Source organism: Notechis scutatus, chromosome 1, assembly GCF_049901735.1.
Source record: "Notechis scutatus isolate UNSWTSFEM ecotype Mainland chromosome 1, rNotScu1.2, whole genome shotgun sequence".
NCBI classification, from domain to species: domain Eukaryota; kingdom Metazoa; phylum Chordata; class Lepidosauria; order Squamata; family Elapidae; genus Notechis; species Notechis scutatus.
Genome location: NC_142009.1, coordinates 278,556,800 through 278,576,932, shown reverse-complemented (window position 1 = coordinate 278,576,932; position 20,133 = coordinate 278,556,800). Strand labels below are relative to the sequence as shown.

The window sequence follows — 20,133 nt, the reverse complement described above, 5'->3', positions numbered from 1 at the left end:
TTTAGGAATAAGCAAATGTGAGGGGATGAAAGAGCCATCCACTGGTTTGAGAATCAGTTTGGTCTAGTGGTTATGGCACCAGCTTAGAAGCCACACTCTGGATTTTAGTCTTACCTTAGGCATGAAAGCCTGACCACTTACTCTCAGCCCATAACATCAGGCTTGGGTAACAAGCTGTTTGGGTAACAAGCTGTCACAACCAATGTATCAACACTTAGTTGATAAAAAAAAGAAGAAGCAGAACTTGCTCTTGCAAATAGAATAATTAGGAAGAGAAAAAAGTGGATGCAATGGTCAGTTTAAATCGGATAAGTGTGATATAATGGTTAATAAACTGAACTAGGGCTGGGAAAACTTATTGATTAACTTTTGGTCACTCACTCACTCTCAGTCCAACCTACCATATGAGGTTATTATTGTGAGATAAAATATTGTGAGATAAAATAAAAAGATATCCCCAGCAAGCTGCCTTGACATGATGTATATTCAGAACGAATAATTGGATGGATTTCTGTCTATCTCAGACCATGGTTCCATACAAGGGAAAAGTAGCAAGGATTATCAAGGACATTTTGTGTATAGCCAGGTTGACTATAGCCAATAAACCTATATGAAAATATTCTTAGAATGGATATCCAATAAACATCAGAGTTGTACAAAGATAGTTACCTACTTCAGAGCTGTCAAGGAAGGATGCAATGCTACTAATGAGCAATTGGAATGCAGACACTGGTAAAATGAAGGAATTTAGAATTACAAGACGACTTGGGAAATGAATATACATCATGTCAAGGCAGCTTGCTGGGGATATCTTTTTATTTTATCTCACAATAATAACCTCATATGGTAGGTTGGACTGAGAGTGAGTGAGTGACCAAAAGTTAATCAATAAGTTTTCCCAGCCCTAGTTCAGTTTATTAACCATTATATCACACTTATCCGATTTAAACTGACCATTGCATCCACTTTTTTCTCTTCCTAATTATTCTATTTGCAAGAGCAAGTTCTGCTTCTTCTTTTTTTTATCAACTAAGTGTTGATACATTGGTTGTGACAGCTTGTTACCCAAACAGCTTGTTAATGCAAGATGCATTAATAGTTGAGGTAGTTAGCATTTGGACTGGAAGGAGGCAAGGGTGCTTCATATGACATTGATGTATCTATACTATCAGCCAGTAGTGGGATTCAATTTTTTTTACTACCAATTCTGTGGGAGTGGCTTGATGGGCGTGGCAGGGGAAGGATATTGTAAAACCTCCAGTCAGAGATGGTGTTTGCCAGTTCTCCGAACTACTCAAAATTTCCGCTACTGGTTCTCCAGAACTGGTCAGAACCTGCTGAATACTACCCCTGCTATCAGCGGATCTTAAAGGAATTGCACTTTTTTCCTAAACACACAGTATTGGGTTCTGGAAAGTACAAATTTAAGCATCATTAAGGAGACAGTGACAAGGATTTCAACATGTTATACAGTACCAGCAGAATTTAACCAAGAAGACGTACAGTAAGAATGTAGGCTCACTAAGAGGAACAGATTCCATTTACTTATCCTGAGGTGCTATGGGAAGAGACAGCAGACACTGTCAAAATTGCAGCAGAAAATAATACAGTGCTCTTCCAAAATTTCAAAGAGGAAGAAATCCAAGTAGCTTCCAGAAGAAGCTATCATGGCAGACATAAAAAAGGAAGGAAAGCCTTGGAATTGACTTATCACTAATTTCAATGCCAAGCAAAACAAACAAATAAAAACAAGGGATCACAATCAAGAATGTCAGCAAAAAGAGGGAAAGAAGGAGAAGAAAAATAACAAATGGTTTTTGGAGGAACAGATAAATCACAGAAGAAAATAAGACTATTCAAAGGTTATACAACAGAACAATGGTTAAGGAAGTTAAAAAGCTTATAGTGAAAACCCTTTGTAAACAGAATTTTAGAACTCTTTTTAGAAAGAGACATCAAATATATTCAGGAATGACTAGCTGGCAATTAGGAAAGGACAAATGACCTATTGAACTGTTTCAAGATGAAGGAGAAACAGCAGTTAAAGTATAACAGCCCTGTGTTAACAAATGAGGAACAAGACCGTGTGCCCTAGAGACTGGAAAATATTGAACAATACATCTATACTGAAGACAACACAAGAGAACGTGCCTATTTCTGAAATGTTCTGCAAGTTGCCTCTATATTTATTTGACTGATATAAGAAATAAATTATAAGAATAGCAGGATTGGAAGAGATGAGGATCCAGAATGAAAATTAGAAATGAATCCTAAGGAAGAAAGCAACGATAACTTAAAAAAGATTGTGGGACATATGATATTTCCAAGATATATACAACTAATGAAGTTGGACCCTGAGAACAAGACAATAGACACTTTTTAAGTAACGGATCTGGAGACGATTCCTAAAAATACCATGGATTGCAAGAACCAATCAATCCAGGCCCCCCAAAAAGATTAAGTGCTCAAGGAAATACTCAGTAAGCTCAAGGAAATACTCAGTAAGCAATAACTCACATACATTGATCATGTGATACAAACAGCTGAGGATTAGAAAAAAATTCTGCGCTTGGCAAGGTTAAGGGAAATCGAAGGGAATGATAATGAATAAAGTGCCTAGACGGGATCAGGGAGATTACTGGAAACCAGTCAGATTGTTAAGCATCAGTCCATTCATCATCTGAAATCAGATGTGAGTTGTTGACGTTTAATAATTAGCAACATTTAAATGTGCATCTATACTTATAAATTAGCATATAGTTATTTCATGTAAATAGCTTCCCTCTTTTGTATTTCTTGGAAGGAACAGATTTCAACTTGTGGGAGGGGGAAACCAATTCCCATGATACACATTCCAACTTTATGGATTAAAAGGATTTCTCCACCAAGAAAAAATACTCGGATGAATAATCTAGCCTCTACCACACCATAGTACATCTCATTCTTTCCCTTTCTCTAAATGAAAAGAATGTGAATCTATATTCATATTGCAGTAACTATTGAAGATAAAATACCTAGAGCTATCAGTAGTATCTTATTTAGCAAACCATACTATAATAAAATGAGTTTTTCTAGTAACCGGTAGTGGAAATACTTAAAATACAAAGGTGGTTAAATTCCACAGGTGGTGGAAATACTTAAAATACAAAGCCTCTTTAAATTTATTTTGATCTTTGGAATTTTCCATTGTTTAAATTCTTCATAAACGCTTGGTCCTTCTATCCTGGATGGCTAGTACATAGTGGTGGACTCTGGTGGCATTCACAAGATCGTTTGATAAAGAACAATGCTTGGGGAGAAATAAAAAGAATAAAAAGTGAGATTGTTTTTTCTTGCTTTTTAAATTAGAAAACTAATTTAGTTTTCTCTATGGGGTGCTCCTCAGGTGCATTAGTGTTGCAATGCTCAAAATGGTTCTGGCTGAGAATTGTAATTTTCACACATCTGGAAAATGCCAAGCTAGAGAAAGACTGATTTAACTAAAATGAATGTTTTGATTCTCAACAACTTAGGCAAAAAGACACAATCACATTTTTATCTTAGCTGTTTGGATATACAGCGCCTTGATGTTTAACATTCATTGTTTGCTTCTGATCTTTCTAAATAAACCCAACCTATTTTTATTTGTGAACAGCTTAGCAAGCTATTAAACCGTGACCTTATTTTTCCTTTATACATGATGTCCTCAGTAGCAGAATCTTCTAGATATGTCCAGCTCTGTCCAATAGCAAAGAAAAAAAGATGCATTTCTAGTAGTCAGTATGTTGTGAGCTTTAGCATACATGTAGCTGAGGGACAATGTAGGAATACAGTACTGTTGATTTGATTGGCTCATGTAGATTTTATCTGCATATTTGTAACACTCACACTTATTAATGATGACACTCTGTTCCCTAGTCCCCAAAGTGTTTTTTTTTCCAAAAGGCAACTGGACTTTTTTTCCCCCTTTGAAAACGTTTTCACTTCTCATCCAATAAAGCTTCTTTAGCTGAAATTGAACTGAAGAAGCTTCTTGGATGAGAAGTGAAAAGTTTTCAAAGGATAACAAGCCAAGAAAGTGGGGAAAAAGCACCTTTGGGACAACCATGACCCGAATGATTGAGAATTGCCACAGACATTCTTCTCTGGTATGTCTCTGCCTGTCTAGACAAAGTGAACAAACTGCTTCTGCCAGACATAACTAGGAAGTCAGCGTTGCTTCTCAATTAGGTGAAAGGGTTATCAAGAGCTTTTGGCCTTGAGGCTCGGAGATCAGCTTTCCTCTGCCTCGCCTAAACTTCGTCTCCTTCAGCCTTGGCGCTCACACACACACACACACACGTCTACTTGAGCCACATGGCTTGGCTGTTTCGGCCAGGAGTGACGAGCTTTGTGGTCCAACGCTTTCTGAAAGGCGCCAGGTCTGAAAGGAGGCGGTTCCTTCCGTTGGTTAGTTCGTGAACTGGGCTGGGTGGGGGACGAGCTCACCCCTGCACCGCAAGTTTGAGATTGACACCCACCCCACCAGGCCGCCTTCTGCTTCAGGACGGAGTGGGGCGACCCCCCCCCGCCCCCCAGGCTGCTTTCAAGCCCCAGCGCCAGCTTTCTGCTGCGGTCTGTTGCAATCCCGAGCTGCGCCTTCCCGGGCCGGGTGTTGCTATAGCTCTGTCGCGGGACCACGCCCTGAAGTCAAAAACTCCCAGGGTCAGGTGAACGCAGCTCCTGCACGGACATGTCAGGCCGGCTTGCGCCCCCTTTCCCGCGCTCCCCTGAGCTCTGGAGTGCCGGGCGGCGGGCAGGCGGCTCGGCACGCGCGCTAACTCCCGCTTCCTTCCCAAAAGGGCTGCTTCATAAGGACGCTGGTAAGCTGGAGCCCGAGCCCCACCGGGCTCGTCGGTTTATTTATGAGGGAGGCCGTCTTCGCCCTTCTCCGAGCGCTGGATTTGTCCGTTTCCCGAGGATTTAACTCTTTTTCTGCGGGAGCTGCACTTTAAAGCTCACCCGCCCTGACAATAAACCACCTCCTGGCACTGTGGATGGGCTAAGCCGGGCATTGAATGGGCTCGCAGGGAGAAAGGGAGCTACTTGCCAGGGTACCTAGCTTTTCTTCCCCCCTTTAAGGGCTTATTTGGGGGGGGGAGGAGAGAAAGCTTGTCTTTCCTTGGGGGAGGCCTTCATTCCATCTTCATTCTTGTAACCCAGCAACAACCCGTCCTCCAATCAGCTTTGCTCAATGGCAGGAGTGCAATTTGCTCGCAATCCTTTCTTCCTTCTCCCCTGGAATTGCCCTCCCTAGCATCTTTTTTTTTGGGGGGTGTATGCCGGGATCTCCTCTCTCAGCCTGCCAGCTTCAACTCTTGTAGGAGGCAGAGGATGAGGGGGGGGGGGCGGGGAACACAGACCTGGGAGGAGGCAATGTGGCATCTCTTTGAGGGAGTGGCTCTCTCTGAATACTGTCAAATTGTGCAGTGTGTGGAATGAAAGAAAAGGGGCAGCCGGAACTGTCACTGCAGACTGGAAGGAGTTAAAAGATGGCCCAACTGATGCTTCAGAAAGCAGGCTGCATGTAGGCAACATGTCTGCTGAATATGTGTGAGGTATTATTACCATTTGCCCAGCAAGGACCTTTGAATCTTTGGAGAAATCCCTAACCACGCCTATTTGAAATTTACAGTATTAATAAAGCATTGTGATTAGATGATTAGATTGGTGGGGTTTGGGGGTGGGGGGGGACCCAGTTTTATACCAAGCAATTGCAAATGTTGTCTAATGATATAATGGAAAGGTAAATTCTTGTTTCCTCTATTAGGAAAGGTGGGTGTGGGTGTGTTTAGTTCCTTGTCCTCTGTGGGAATTGTTAACTAATGTTTGTTGACTGCTGTGTATTCTTGTTTGCCAGGCTATTAAGGATCTACAGTAGTGTGCTGTGAGACTGAACAGTGAAGAGACAGCAGCAGACCATAAACGGGTGAGAACTTTCAAATGTACTGTGAGCATTGAAGAGAATCAAGAAAGATTGGCAACCTGCAGATCCACAGGTGGTCCTACTGTCCCTCTAGGCCCTGGAAGCTTTGCCTGTTTTCCTTTGACATTCAAACATTGATTAGGTGTTAAGGAACAGATTACTGCTAATGATATTTGAGCATCAGCTGCTCTCAGGTAGACTTCACCAAGATGGAAAGGGGGTGAGGCTCCCCTCCTCTCCTAGTGGTCCAATAGCAGCAAGCAAGTTCATTGGTTAGAGGGAAGGAAAACATTTTTGGTTGCTTCTCTGCAAGCAGCCTTCTTGTTTTCCTTGTGCTCCACTGGTTGGCTGCTGCTTGCCGAAGCGAGGAAACAGCGCTCTTAAGCAGATCCCTGGGCGAGCCTGGAAATTGGGAAGATAAATGTGCCTATGACCATGTGTATGGCCCTTAACCTGTAATCCAATTCCCAGCCATGTAATAAGTGTAATGCAAAGCTATTTGAGTAACTATTTGATCTACAGGTGCTATTTGTGTGTTGGAAAAATGTTATATTATTAATACATATAATGTTGGATGCAAAGTCAGTCTAATGAGAAAAAGAGGGGGAAATGTTATAAATGGTGACGTACATTTCTCTGTCCCTGTAGATTTGTTGTTTATTGCTTAGAAGGATATGATTAGACCTTATCAGGTACAAATGGCAAGGAGAAGATTTGGGGTGGACTTTAGCATGGATTTTAAAGGTTTGTAGCTGCTTTACAGCAGAGCAGATTGCTGCATGAAGTCTTTGGAATTGTTTTATTTTATGTATGTAGCTGAAGCTGGACGGCCATCTGTGAGTTAGATTCTTATGTTGGTGGAGAGTTGGCCTAGATGATCACCCAAGCCTTTTTCCAACTCTTTTTAGATGGATTATGAGTATGATGTAACAGGTATTGCTTAGTGTGTATGATAGAAAGGGCAGCAGATAAACAGTGCAGAGATGATCTATAGCCCACTTTAGAGTGGGAATCTGACCATATACTATAACTCCAGCGATCTCCCCATTGTTATTACTGAATGCTTCAGAATTTGAGTTTAAAGCATATGTGTGTGATTGCAGTTATCAGTCTATGTTTGGTGCAATTGCTATGATTTACAGGTAGAAAGTTTGCCTTAAAATCCTGCTTGATTTTGCTAAAGAAGGTGTCTAGTTGTGCAAATCTGTCTTGGTAGGGATTGTCTTCTCTTTCCTATCAAAACATTCTGCAACTTTTTTGTGTTTTAGTATTCATAGGAATACTAGGAAAGTTGTGCTAAATCTGAAGATGTTTCCACTTAAAATATTTAATCTATGAATATTTCTGCAAGGTTGCTAATGTAATTGTAGCCCCATTTTACTTCTTGTCATATGCCCTTGAAATGTAAACCGGCCTTCTGGAACAATGTCCCTCCGATGCCATGGGATTCATATGCCTTCCCTTATTTAAGTGAGCCTTTAAAACTTGGCTATCCGTCCAGGCCTTGAGCTAGAGTGGGTGATGGACCTTTTGTGATAATTCATCTGTAGAATTTGTGTTATTTTTCCAGGTGTTGGTTTTTCTATCAATTCTATTAGTTTATTTTAACAGTTTTATGTTGTATGCCATCCAGAGCTATTACCCTTAGACTTAATCACATTTTAAACATACCTCATATTTTTTATGGTTCATTAATACTGGAAGGTTATTTCCTTTAATGATATAATGAATCAGTATTTGTGGATCTGCCCAAGAAGGGAGTTAATACTCTAAGCACTAATCCACACAAATATAACACTCCCTGTGTTAACACAAATAATTAATAATATATCTAATAAAATTTGTAATGAACTAACATTTGTGACAAAACCTGGGTATAAAATTACTGATGAATCCCCATTGCATTTAAGATAATTGTTAAGCATCTGTTCATCTATTGAACCTTTTAGACTTCAGATTTTTGGGGGGAGGGGAAACATGGTCTGTAACCATGTGCAAGGATTACGTGGTTGTTTTGCAGTGTACTCATTGCTCATCGCTTTTCGTTTGAAGGGTTGCTTGAATTTGTGAAATGTTTACAGCATTAGTAACATACCGGTACGGGTTCTTCTATTCTGAAACAAGTTCCATTGCATTTAATGGCACCAATTTCCAGATATTGTAAATGTGTAAATCTTTCCCCTATCCAGTGGTGTCCGACTTTACGCAGTGGTGCTCATCTTCATTTCTTAGCCAAGGGAGCCAGCATTGTCCAAAGACATTTCCATAGTCATATGACCAGCATGACTATACACTGAGGTGCACAAAACACTATTATGATCATGAATTATCACTTGTTGCTTGTATGTGCCCTGAGAGCTTATGCACCAGAGACAAAGTCCTTGTGTTTCCGATCACACTTGGCCAATAAAGAATTCTATTCTATTCTATTCTATTCTATTCTATTCTATTCTATTCTATTCTATTCTATTCTATTCTATTCTATTCTATTCCATTCCATTCCATTCCATTCCATTCCATTCCACTCCACTCCACTCCACTCCACTCCATTCCATTCCAACCTTCCCACCGAAGGTGTTTCTATTTATCTACTCTCATTTTCATGTTTTTAAGCTGCTAGTTGGGCAAGAGCTGGGGTAAGTAATCGTGCTGCATTGGGTTACAAAGCCTGGCTGTCAGCTTTCCAGCGGACAAGCTCAGCATCTTTAACTGCTGAACCATCACGCTCCCTTAGTAAGTGTATATAGTTGCCAGAATTCCCAAAATATGTTGGCCATTGCAGATTGGAAGAGGTTTCTGTATAGCACTGCAATCAAAATGTTAATTTACCTTTTTTCTCATAGTAAAGTACAGATAAGACTACAGTAAATAAGACTGGATATTTGGTGGTATACCAAAGAGATCCTGTAATGCAGATGTGTCAAACTCACATAGTCACGGCATTGTCACGTGATGTATTGGGACTTTTACCTCCTATGCTAAACCAGGTGGGGCGGGGGCCAGCACGTGACGCATCTGGCCCACTGGCCACGAGTTTGTCACCCCTGCGGTAATGGCTCAATCACAGTGGGTTTCTGCCATCAACATTATATTTAGAAGCACTTTTGTATATTTTTGATAAGATGAACCATCAGTTTAGTTTATACACTAATACCCCATAATAGAGGAACTCTCTGGCTGGAGCAATCTGAAGGAATCACTATATGAGTTGGCTTTAATATACAGCTTCATAGAAGCTACAAATCAAAATCAATGCAATATTTAAGCATAAAGTAAACAAGCTACAGCTTAGGGCCCCACAATCTGCAGGGCCTAACAAAAATTCATATTGTTTTGATTTTAATATTTTGTGGTTTTAATGTGTATTGTAGTTTTTAAAACTCTTGAGTGGCAAACTTTTAGACATGATTTTAAAATGGTTTTATATGTAAATTACAAGGCATATATATGTTTTCATTTTTTTGTGTGGTACCCCAAAGTCCTTTTTTTGGTACATACCTTTGAGAAACTTTCTGGTGTAGCTTATAACAGGAGGCTCCAAAACTTTATATAGCTTAGGGACTCACCAAATCTAAATCCAACACTATTCAGAATGGTAAAATATACTGCTACATTGATGTGAATATATATTGGGAAGCTGTGTGTGTGGTCCTACCTTGTGTGTGGTAATCATATGACTTCCCATGATTTTATTCAGTGTTATGTATCTACAACTCACATTTCACCAAGAATAAATGTAGTTGGAATTGTTGGCTGTACAAGATAAATTGAGCAAAACAGAGTGTATTTTATCAGATTGGAAATGACATGTATACTTTGTGCTATAGTGTAACTTTCCCTAGCCTTGTGCCCTGCGGGTAGATTAGGGCTCCATTTCCTAGAATTCCAACCAACCTCCCATGATGTCTGAGAACACTGGAAATTGGAGTTTTCATGTATCATAGAGAAGGTTGGTTTACTGTTTCATCATTGGGAACTGTTTAATATACAGAAATTATCACTTGCTGTTACAGTAACTGAATTATGTTCATGGAGAAATGCTACCGTATATGCCGGCGTATAAGACGACCCGGCGTATAAGACGACCCCCAACATTTCCACTCAAAATATAGTTGTTATATACTGCGCCCCCTCTTCCGCACGCCTTCTACTTTTGCACTTTTTTTTTTTTTTGAGGCATTTTGTCTACCGTGGAAGCGAATCCCGTGAAGCTGAAAGGAGCAGCCAGCCTTCTCCCAGCTCCCAAGGAAGCGAGGCTCGCACCGCCCGGGCTCCGCTGAGGTATCCGGCTGGGGCTGTCAGGAGTTGTTACCGCTGGCGCGGCTCCAGTCCCGCGTTGCCTCGGGAAGGGAAAGGCAAAAGGAAGAGCCGCGCTTTTGCCTTTCCCTTCCCGAGGCAACGTGGGACTGGAGCCGCGCGAGCCGCGCCAGCGGTAACAACTCCTGACAGCCCCAGCCGGATACCTCAGCGGAGCTCGGGCGGTGCGAGCCTCGTTTCCTTAGGAGCTGGGAGAAGGCTGGCTGCTCCTTCGGCTTCACGGGATTCGCTTCCACGGTGCGCAAAGTGCCTCAGCCGCGGGCAGCCGCAGTGCTTCCCAATTACTATTTGCCGGCGTATAAGACGACCCGGCATATAAGACGACCCCCCCAATTGGAGGCATCTTTTTCAGGGCAAAAAAGTCGTCTTATACGCCGGCAAATACGGTATATACCTCATTACTTAATTCAGACCCTCTATAAGTGTTGGATTATAACTTCCGTCATTTTCTAACAGCATGGCCATTAATTCTACGTGGAAATGAAAGGAATTGTAGCCCAATAGATCTGCAGGGTATAAGATTGAGAAGATGTACTCATCTTAATACAGTATGCTGATTCATGTGTTGCCTGAAGCTTTGATTTACATAATCATTGGAAAGATGCAATTGCAATAGATAAACCTTTGTTTACAAACAATATAGCAACACATTCAGTAGCCAAAATTAAAGAAACCACAATATCTCATGGGACATTATGTGGATCAGGTCAGTATGCAAGGAGGGACCCAATCTTATAATCATGTTGACTTCCTGATGGTATCTCTAATTCATGTTCTCAGAGATGTAAAGGCCAGTATGTTTGTTATGGGTCAGATATTATTTTTAAATGAGAAAGAAACAAAAAGCAAATAAAAGTTGAGGGCTTCATTTTGTTTTGTTTTCCATTCCTTGAAATAACTTTGGATAAAATGATTGGCTTCTTGTTGTTTATTTCTCATTTGTACCTAGATATACAGTACATAGTAATATAATACTTAGCTCTCTAAGACTTGTTTCTAATAGAATAAATCTGGTATTCACAGAAAGATTTAGAGTATCACTTTATTCAGGCATGCTAGTCCTAGGCTTTGTTTCTAAGGAAATCAAGAAGAATCTGATATATAAAAATGTCTACAGAAAAGGATTGGGGAAAGAAAACAGAACAAAAGTTGTAATGCTGGAGTTCTTTAATGGTATAAGGTACACATTGTCTACCAGGTGCTTTTCTGATTCAGAAATGCAAGAACCAAACATTTGTAGATGTCAATTTGGGGAAGTTTGGTCAGCTTGGCAGATGCCATGGCTAATATCAATACCTCTTCTTACTGCTAGATTTTTGTACTGGGCAAAATTCAATTGAGTTGATTAAATTGTTCAGAGAAATGAGTTATAAGTTTTATATTTTTAAAATGCCATGAACATGTGCATTTAGATATTTTAAAATTTAAAACACAGGATTTCTACATGATATTGCAGTCCAGAGGTGGTATTCAGCAGGTTCTGACCAGTTCTGGAGAACCAGTAGCGGAAATTTTGAGTAGTCCAGAAAACCGCCAAATGCCACCTCTGATTGGAGATTTTACAGTATCCTTCCCCTGCCACACCCACCAAGCCATGCCCACAGAACCGGTAGTAAAAAAAAATTGAATCCCACCACTTTTGCAGTCCACATGATAACTGCAGTCCACAATAGCTATAAGTCAATGTTGCAAGAAAGAACCATGGTGTACCTGAAATTTAATAGCTTCCCAGATTTTCAGCTATCAGTTTTTGCAGCTGTATATGTTGTGGTTTGGCTACACCATCCTTTACTTTCCCATTTTGAGTGAAGAAATTTGCACCGGGCTTATATTCAAGTCAGTGTGAATACAGGTAGTCCTCAAATTACAGCCATAATTGAGCTTGGCCATCACAAGTGGAAACTTGTGATGGTTGTAAACTGGATCAGTCATATTGACTGACCCAGTTTTCTTATCTTTTTTATGACAGTCATTAAGCTAATGCCATCGTTGTTAAGTGAACCAATGGTCTGCTATGGTTTTGCCAGTTTTGCCAAAAATAGTCATAAAACATGGTTATATAACCACAAGACACTGCAAATAGTCATAAATGCAACCTGGTTGCCAAGTGCCTGAGTTGTGAACATGTAACTTTGGGGGAGGGGATCATCAGAACTTTGAATCTGGATCATACCCCTAGGTAGGTCCATTGTAACTTCAAATGGCCACTAAGCGACCAGTCATTGGACAAGAATTACCTGTGTATCTTTCACAGTGACCACGAAATCCTAAAAAAAATAATTCCAGATCAGGTAGAAGCTTTTAACTGACTTTCAGTGGAAGCAAAAAGGGATTCTTCCTGTTCAGACCCAGAGTGATTGGGTATTGGGTGACATACACGTTTAATAAATAAAAAAACCCAAATACAATATTGGGAAAGCTGCCTTATCTGGACTTCTTTTCGTTTATGTCAGATCACATTGTAGAAATTATTAGATTATAAGAAATACTGTGTATGCATTTGGTGAATTTAGAAGCAGTTTGGAATTCTTCTGGTGCATATTCAGTAGTATCCCTTGGGACCTGATACAAGTGGTCTCAGACTCACTGTGTTTCCCCAGTGATAATTATGGATATGAATATTGAGGCCTCTGGCTCTGGTACAGCCGAATTTCATTCTGCTGTGAATTTTTCCAGTGCCTGCCTGATTCAACACTTATGGTAAGATGTATAGTAGAGTGTGGTTTTCTTTACAGTACTGACTGGAGGTAGCAACGACTTTTTAGCTGTCCCTTGTTAGGATCAGGTTTTTCTGTTTAGTTTTAACCACAACTCTCTGACTTTGCAATGTAATGGGGGCTGCTTGTAGGATATAGCTGATGGGTTCTGAAGATTTTTTCTGTTGGTATTGTGCTTTTGTTAAATCCTTGATCCATTTTCAGCATTATACATGGTTCAAGTACTTGGCACAATCAGTTTGTTTGCTCCTGAGTGGAAGGCAATAAAGTGCATGGAGCCATTCAGAACACCATTGGAAAAATTCAAAGTGAACCTATTTTGTTTTCCCCAATAACACCCTAATTTTTCACATCATCTGCCTTTTTGTTATTATTATTTTTTTGCATCAAAAGCCGCACACAAAAATGAAACTACACATTTCAAGTATGATCAAAAGGTGAATAGTAGTAGCACCATCATGGAACCACGCAGTTCATATAAGATTCTTGGACAAAACAAGAGAAAAGAAGCAGTCTTCTGTTCTGTGGAGCTCTTGATTAAAATCTCTATATCAAAAATGGCAATAGAAGGTAAGGAAGAAGACAAAGGGAAAAGTGTTATGAGTATGAGCAGTTGCAACTTTTTAAGGCTTGCTATATTCCAAGTGGAGATGAGGACCTGGGATCAAACAAAAGACCAGTGAAATGAATGACATGGAGTAACTAGATCAAACCTGCAGTCAAGTATTTGTGGAATTGCATTTATTTTGGAGCATTTTCCCCCATGCCTCCTTAATCTAGTTGAAAAATATGTGATTTAAAAATGAATGATGCATGTCGGATGAATTGCTGTTTATATGAATGTCAAGACATCATGAATGCTGAGTCCCCTATGCAGTTTCTGCCTATTTTGGCTGACAAAGACCATTGTTTAATAGGATTGCTGTACATTTCTAAATCTCTCAGTTCAGAAGCAGAGGCAGTTTTTCCCCCTTGAAAGAAAGTACAGAAATAAATGATATTTCTTTGTTGCTGTCCCCATACTACCCCTTCCTGCCACGTTTGCCATTTTGGAAATTTCCTACCTGGCAGCTCCTCTTCCTTATGAGAAAAAAAAACAGTCTCTTTTCCCCTTGTCTTTGCCTGACCCTTTTTCTTGTCTTGCTCCTCCTCTCACTTAATCCCTCCCTCTGCTCTGAATCTGCCAGATTGGGGGTGGGAGGGGAGACCCTCATACTTATTGGGAGATGTGACAGCCTTTGGAATTACATTATCTATGAAAAGGCTAGATCTGGAGTTGAAAAATAGGATGTGGCTCCCCAGCAGCAGGGATTGATCATGGAGAGAATTTCAGTCTCCAGCGGCTTTTACTTCATGGCAGTGACTGATTATTTATGCTTGTGGCATTTCAGTGCAAATGTAAATGCAGAACTGGAAAGACTACAGGCTAGTAGGATTCTTCAAGCATCAGCATCTTGGGGTGCAAGCCATTTGACAAAATAGGATCTCTTATCTGATTGCTTAAGCTTCAGGTATGCATTTTTCCATTTACTTAGTAGGTCCATATACATATAATTCCATATTCTAGGAATTAAAATCATATCATGTACTAATCCATTGCTTAAAAGTGCTTGCTTCATGTTTTTTTCTAAGAAAGGGAGAGACGCAAATATATTCTATCAATATTGAAACCTAGTACTTATTGTATGAGAAACAAAAGCTGTAAGTGGCTGGTTCAATGCAGTTGCTCAGGGATCTTGAAATGCAACCTCTATGCTTATTAAATTGGAAAGGTTTTTAAAATTTATATTTTCTGCATTTTTATGAAACCTTATACTTTATGATTTAAAATTATGCTCGATTATCTAGCGTTAGCTATTATTAAAATAGTTTTGGGAGGTGCAAAGCAACTGTCATTGATTATATTTTGTCAAATGCATGACCATTGAAGATGGTACTGATAAATCTATAACAGATTTATCTGTTGAAGTGTCTGCATCTTTCCAAATCAAGTAGGTGCTGTATCTACAAGTGCAGTTATCTTATTTGACATTTTGCTGAATGTGTGATTTGTTTCCGGTAAGCCTTTTTGGATACATACTTGAAAGTTGGCTAATAGTAACTCACAAATGAAATCCTAATCCTTAGTTCATAAATCAATTAGACTTGAGTCAGAGGGAAACACCACTGCTAATTACAATGACTAAATTCTTCATTAATTTATCTTCAAAGAATCCAAAATTAAGAGAGTGCTCTTGCTGGTGGATAAAACAAAATAAAACAAATGGGCCAGGTTCCAAGAATAAACTACTTGAATAAACTACTTGAATTGTAAATTAAAAAAAAACTTGTGAGTATCTGTCTTGTCTTGGGCAATATTTATCTTCCAAAAATGCCTAAGATAAACAGTTAAATTCTACAAAGGCTTCCATACAAAGTTTCTTTATTGGATCACACCAGGCATCCTCAAGGTATAACTCACAGTTATGTTGAGATTCATCTAATATCCAGTCTTTGCATAGTTGTCTTCATAGTGTGAAAAGATGGTTATGTTCATCCCATAATGTTACAGCAAAGGAAGCTTCAGCACGCTGCAAAGGCTCCCCCCCAACCCAACTAGAGGTCAATTCAGTGACCAAGGATTACAGATGTGACCACATGACATGAACTACATCTCCCATGAGGCATTGACTACATTTCCCATGAAGCATTCCCTTAAGGGGACAGCTCCCAATTCCCAACTAACTATATACTGTCTGACCAGCACAGTATCACCATGCTTAAATTCTTCCACATACTACAGGTAGTCCTCGACTTACAATAGTTTGTTTAATGACTTTTCAAAGTTACAATGGCACTGAAAAAAAGTGACGACCATTTTTTACACGTACAACTATCGCAACATCCCCATGGTCACATGATCAAAATTCAGCTGCTTGGCAATTGACTCATTTATGACAATTGCAGTCTCCCAAGGTTATGTAACTGTGCAACCTTCTGACAAGCAAAATCTGGGGAAACTAGATTCACTTAACAGCCATGTTACTAATAACTGCAGTGATTCACTTAACAACTTAGGGGGCGTGCATAAGTGCACCAACGTGCCTACCGTCCCTGTCCTATTGTTTCTCTTATTCTTTTATTTTTCTTATATGCACCCATTTCATGTATTCACAACTATGTATACACTTATACTTATTATCTTGTAAACAATTGGCAAATCAAATAAATAAATAAATAAATAAATAAATAAACTGGTAGGAAAGATGATAAAATGGGTCAAAACTCACTTAACAAATGTCTCACTTAACAACAGAAATTTTGGGCTCAATTGTGGTCTTAAGTTGAGGACTACGTGTAAAATGTTTTTTTTAGACTCTCAAAACCATAATAATGAGCCGTTAAAAACTAAACATTTTTTAAAAACAGTAGTACAAATTATTCTGGAGAAACCAAAGTTTTGCTGAATTTTAAAAGTCTTATTCCAAAGTCAGTGGGTTTGAGAATTCTTCTATATAGACAAAGGCTGCATCAGACATAAGATTCAATCACAAAACAGTGGAAACAGATTTTCTGTCTGGTGGGTAGCTTCCCACTGGTGGGAACTGTCTACTCCTTTCTGTCTCCTAGTGTGTGGGAGTTCCCTTTCTCTCCTGAAATGAAAGGCTACTTACTGCTACTCTTCTCTTGCTTTCTGGCTGTTCTGTTGGTCAGTGCTGTTGCTGTGCCATAGCCAATTTTTTGTTGGGAAAGCTGGTTTTTCCCCCCTCCTTCACAGCAAAAATCTCTCTCTTTATTAGTCAAATTAAATTAAATTTATCATGAAAGCTTGATACTGTTTTATAAATTGACCTGCTTCTACCAGGTGCCCTGAGATATGTTAAATTGGACCAGAAATTATGGGAACTGGAACTTTAACACATTTGGAAGTTACTAGAATTAGAATTCTTTTTTTTCTTTTTTTTGGCCAAGTGTGATTGGCCATACAAGGAATTTGTCTTGGTGCAAATGCTCTCTGTATACATAAAAGAAAAGATATATTTGTCAAGAATCAAGAATCATGAGATAATTTAAAATAAGGCTATAGGAAGTAAAGAAAGGGAAAAGCTATTGAAAAAATAGTTATAAGATATGGATTAGAATGTATAAGATAAATATTTATTGAGTTTATGTATGTATGGAGAAGTGATAACCCGGGGCCACACTATTCTCAAAAAATGATACTTTATTTGTTTTTGTATGTTTTGTGAAAACTTAAGTAAAACTTTTATTTAAAAAAAAAGAATCAAGAATCATAAGGTAACACTTAATAATAGTCATAGGGTACAAAAATCAATCAAATCATATTAGGAAACAATCCATATAAATTGTAAGGATACAAGCGACAAAGTTACAGTCATACAGTCACAAGTGGGAGGGGATGGGTGAAAAGGAGTGATGAGAAGATTAATAGTAATAGTAGTGCAGACTTTGTAAATAGTTGGACAGTGTTGAGGGAATTATTTGTTTAGCAGAGTGATGGCATTTGGAAAAAAACCTGTCCTTGTGTCTAGTTGTTCTGGTGAGCAGTGCTCTATAGCTTCGTTTTGAGGGAAGGAGTTGAAACAGTTTTATGTCTGAGAAGTGAGGGATCTGTAAATATATTCACAGCCCTCTTTTTGACTCGTGCAGTATACAGGTCTTCGATTGAAGGCAGGTGAGTAGTAATTGTTTTTTCTGTAGTCCTAATTACTCCCTGGAATCTGTGTCTGTCCTGTTGGGTTGCAGAACCCAATCAGACAGTTATAGAGGTGCAGGTGACAGACTCAATAATTCCTCTGTAGAACTGTATCAGCAGGAATTATTAAGTAAGTTTTGAGAAAATGGTGCAGTGGAGTTAGAGAACACTATTTTAATCTGGGCTGAATCTTGATCACACTGACACTGTTAAATGATTAACGCATGCATTTTATAAGTGAATATATTTCCTGATGTTTTGTTATGAATTCCTGGTCACTTTCAATAATTCAGTCATGTAAATTAAGTCAAAATACTGCTATTGTTATTTTGTTCTTACTGCTACTAGAAACACAAAAGGCCATATTTAGGCTGACTGTTTCTCCCTCCCCCCCACCCCACACACAAAATCAAACAAAAGAGAAACATTTCTTTACATATTCATTTGTTTTTAAAAATAGAGCCCAATTGTGTGTGATCCCCAGGAGCTGCTGTGTGCCAATTACCTTCAGATAGCGTTCTCTTTCTATTGACAGGCGGCCTATCTGAAGTAGATCTGGGTCACACAAGGCTTTTATTCTTGACGTGCTTCCGAGAACGTTCTTCCGTGTCTTCTACAGCACCTGAAAATAGTGCAAAAGCATTTTCTGCTCCACACCTTTTTCAGAGGCTCCAGAGGCTGTACGAGAGTTATAACCCATTCTCACATAGTCTCAAAAAAAATCATGCTAGAATAGGATATGCTTTCAAGAATAGTTGTTTTGGGAGGTTGGTGAATGTTGGCCTGTCACCCAAAACTTGTGGTATGTCACCTTTGACATGCGTGCCATAGATTCACCATCACTGCTCTAGACAAAGTAGTTCTCTACATCATGGTACTGTAGTGTGAACTCATCTTTTATTTATGAACACTAATAAAAAAGGTATAACCTTTAGCCTTTTCCATTTGAACAAATCAGTTGCCAAAATTTCTTCTTCTAAGCTCCTATAGGCAAGATCTGGATGTCCTCACTACTTCATATATGTTAGAATGCCTTCATATCCTTGACTGTATTTCATTAACAAGGTGATATGTTACATAGACAATATGATGAAACAGGGAAGAATTAACCCACTGATATTTATTTACTGAGTTTATGTCCTGCCTTTCCTCCAGAAGCCAATATTTACTTAGCTCACAGTTGCTAAAACTCAGTCAGCTGATAAGAGATATATATACTACTAGCTGTTTTATTATTGGAATTCAGGATTGTCTTAGTACAACCCTTGGTTGTAACTCTAGAATATTGGATAGAGTTATGTGATAACGAGACGTACTATTTGAGTAATTGCTTTGGACTTCACTAAAGTAATGTTGATATACTATATAGCTCAGCCTTCTCCAATCTAACACCTTTCAGATATTTTGGATTACAATTTTTAAGAAATCTTAGCTGGCTGAGATTTTTAGCAGCTGTAATCCTGGCATCTGGTGGATGTTGGATCATGCAAAACAGCTACCAAATGAGGTAGTATTATCCAGATGAGCTTGTAGTTTTGCCAGTCAAATAAGAACTCACTACTCACAACTGCTTTGTTACTTCAGCAGTTTCCTTTTAAGAATATTGAACAGGATTTGGTGGTTCTTTCTGTCAGGGTTTGCCTTCAATAAACTAGCATTTGGATATTTCTTTGTCAGATTTCCTCAGGTATAGGGTTTATTTTAAAAGAGGACAATTCTACTTTATTTTAAAAATTAAATTGTGTGTGTCTCTTTAATAGCCTAGTTATTACATTTGAGATCTTTTGTGAACAGATAATTATTCAGTTATTTTAGATGTTGCTGGCTTCAAAAAATAGGACAGCGTAGAATATTTTACTTGAATATACTCCTTTTGATTACAATATAGAATGTAATTCTGTTAGTAAGCATGACACTGAAGTATGAGAGGAGATATTGTTAATATTGCTAAAACAAGCTTGTAGCTGCTGCAGTACAAATTATTCCTACTAAATTCAGCTATACCTCTGACCCAAATTTAGAGCAAGAATATCTATACTCTAGTAGTGCACAGGCTCAAGAGAATTTCTTGTGAAGTTGAAAATCTGGGCAGGCAGCTAAAATCTGCTAAATGCGGAAAAGCTCTGCAAGAAGCTGCTGGTTGTTTGGTTAGAGGGTAAATCATCAAATGTTTTTATAGCACAATGTTAACCTAAGGCTTTGTTGTATATAAACAACTATACTGAAGCCCAAGTTTAGGCAGTCTTTTTGAGCTCATCTGAATTTTGAACAAATGTTTTGTGATTAAAAAATGGCTGCCACAGTGAGATTTACCTAGTTACAAAATGGCTGCTGCGGTCAAACTTTGAACATTTCTTCATCTCCCCAATTTCTCTTTCCCAGTGCAAATGAAAAAAGTCCTTTCAAACAAAGATCAGAGCTGTAGCCTCTCTTCTTTGTCCTTCTCTTTCATAATATTA

General features: G+C 38.9%; 1 protein-coding gene across 3 annotated transcripts in view; it reads left to right on the top strand.

The window, feature by feature from the left end:
• The window catches only part of PAK6 (p21 (RAC1) activated kinase 6), a 64,421-nt gene that overhangs the window by 13,367 nt on the left and 30,921 nt on the right, over window positions 1-20,133 (top strand). Inside the window, exons 1-2 of one of the 3 annotated variants that reach the window (XM_026664567.2) lie at window positions 4,668-4,841; window positions 5,879-5,947. The gene's annotated coding sequence lies outside the window, so the exon portion shown is untranslated. Of the gene's footprint in view, window positions 1-4,667; window positions 4,842-5,878; window positions 5,948-14,403; window positions 14,490-20,133 lie in introns of those variants that run through there. The other 2 variants (XM_087951721.1, XM_087951722.1) reach the window with 2 other exon arrangements.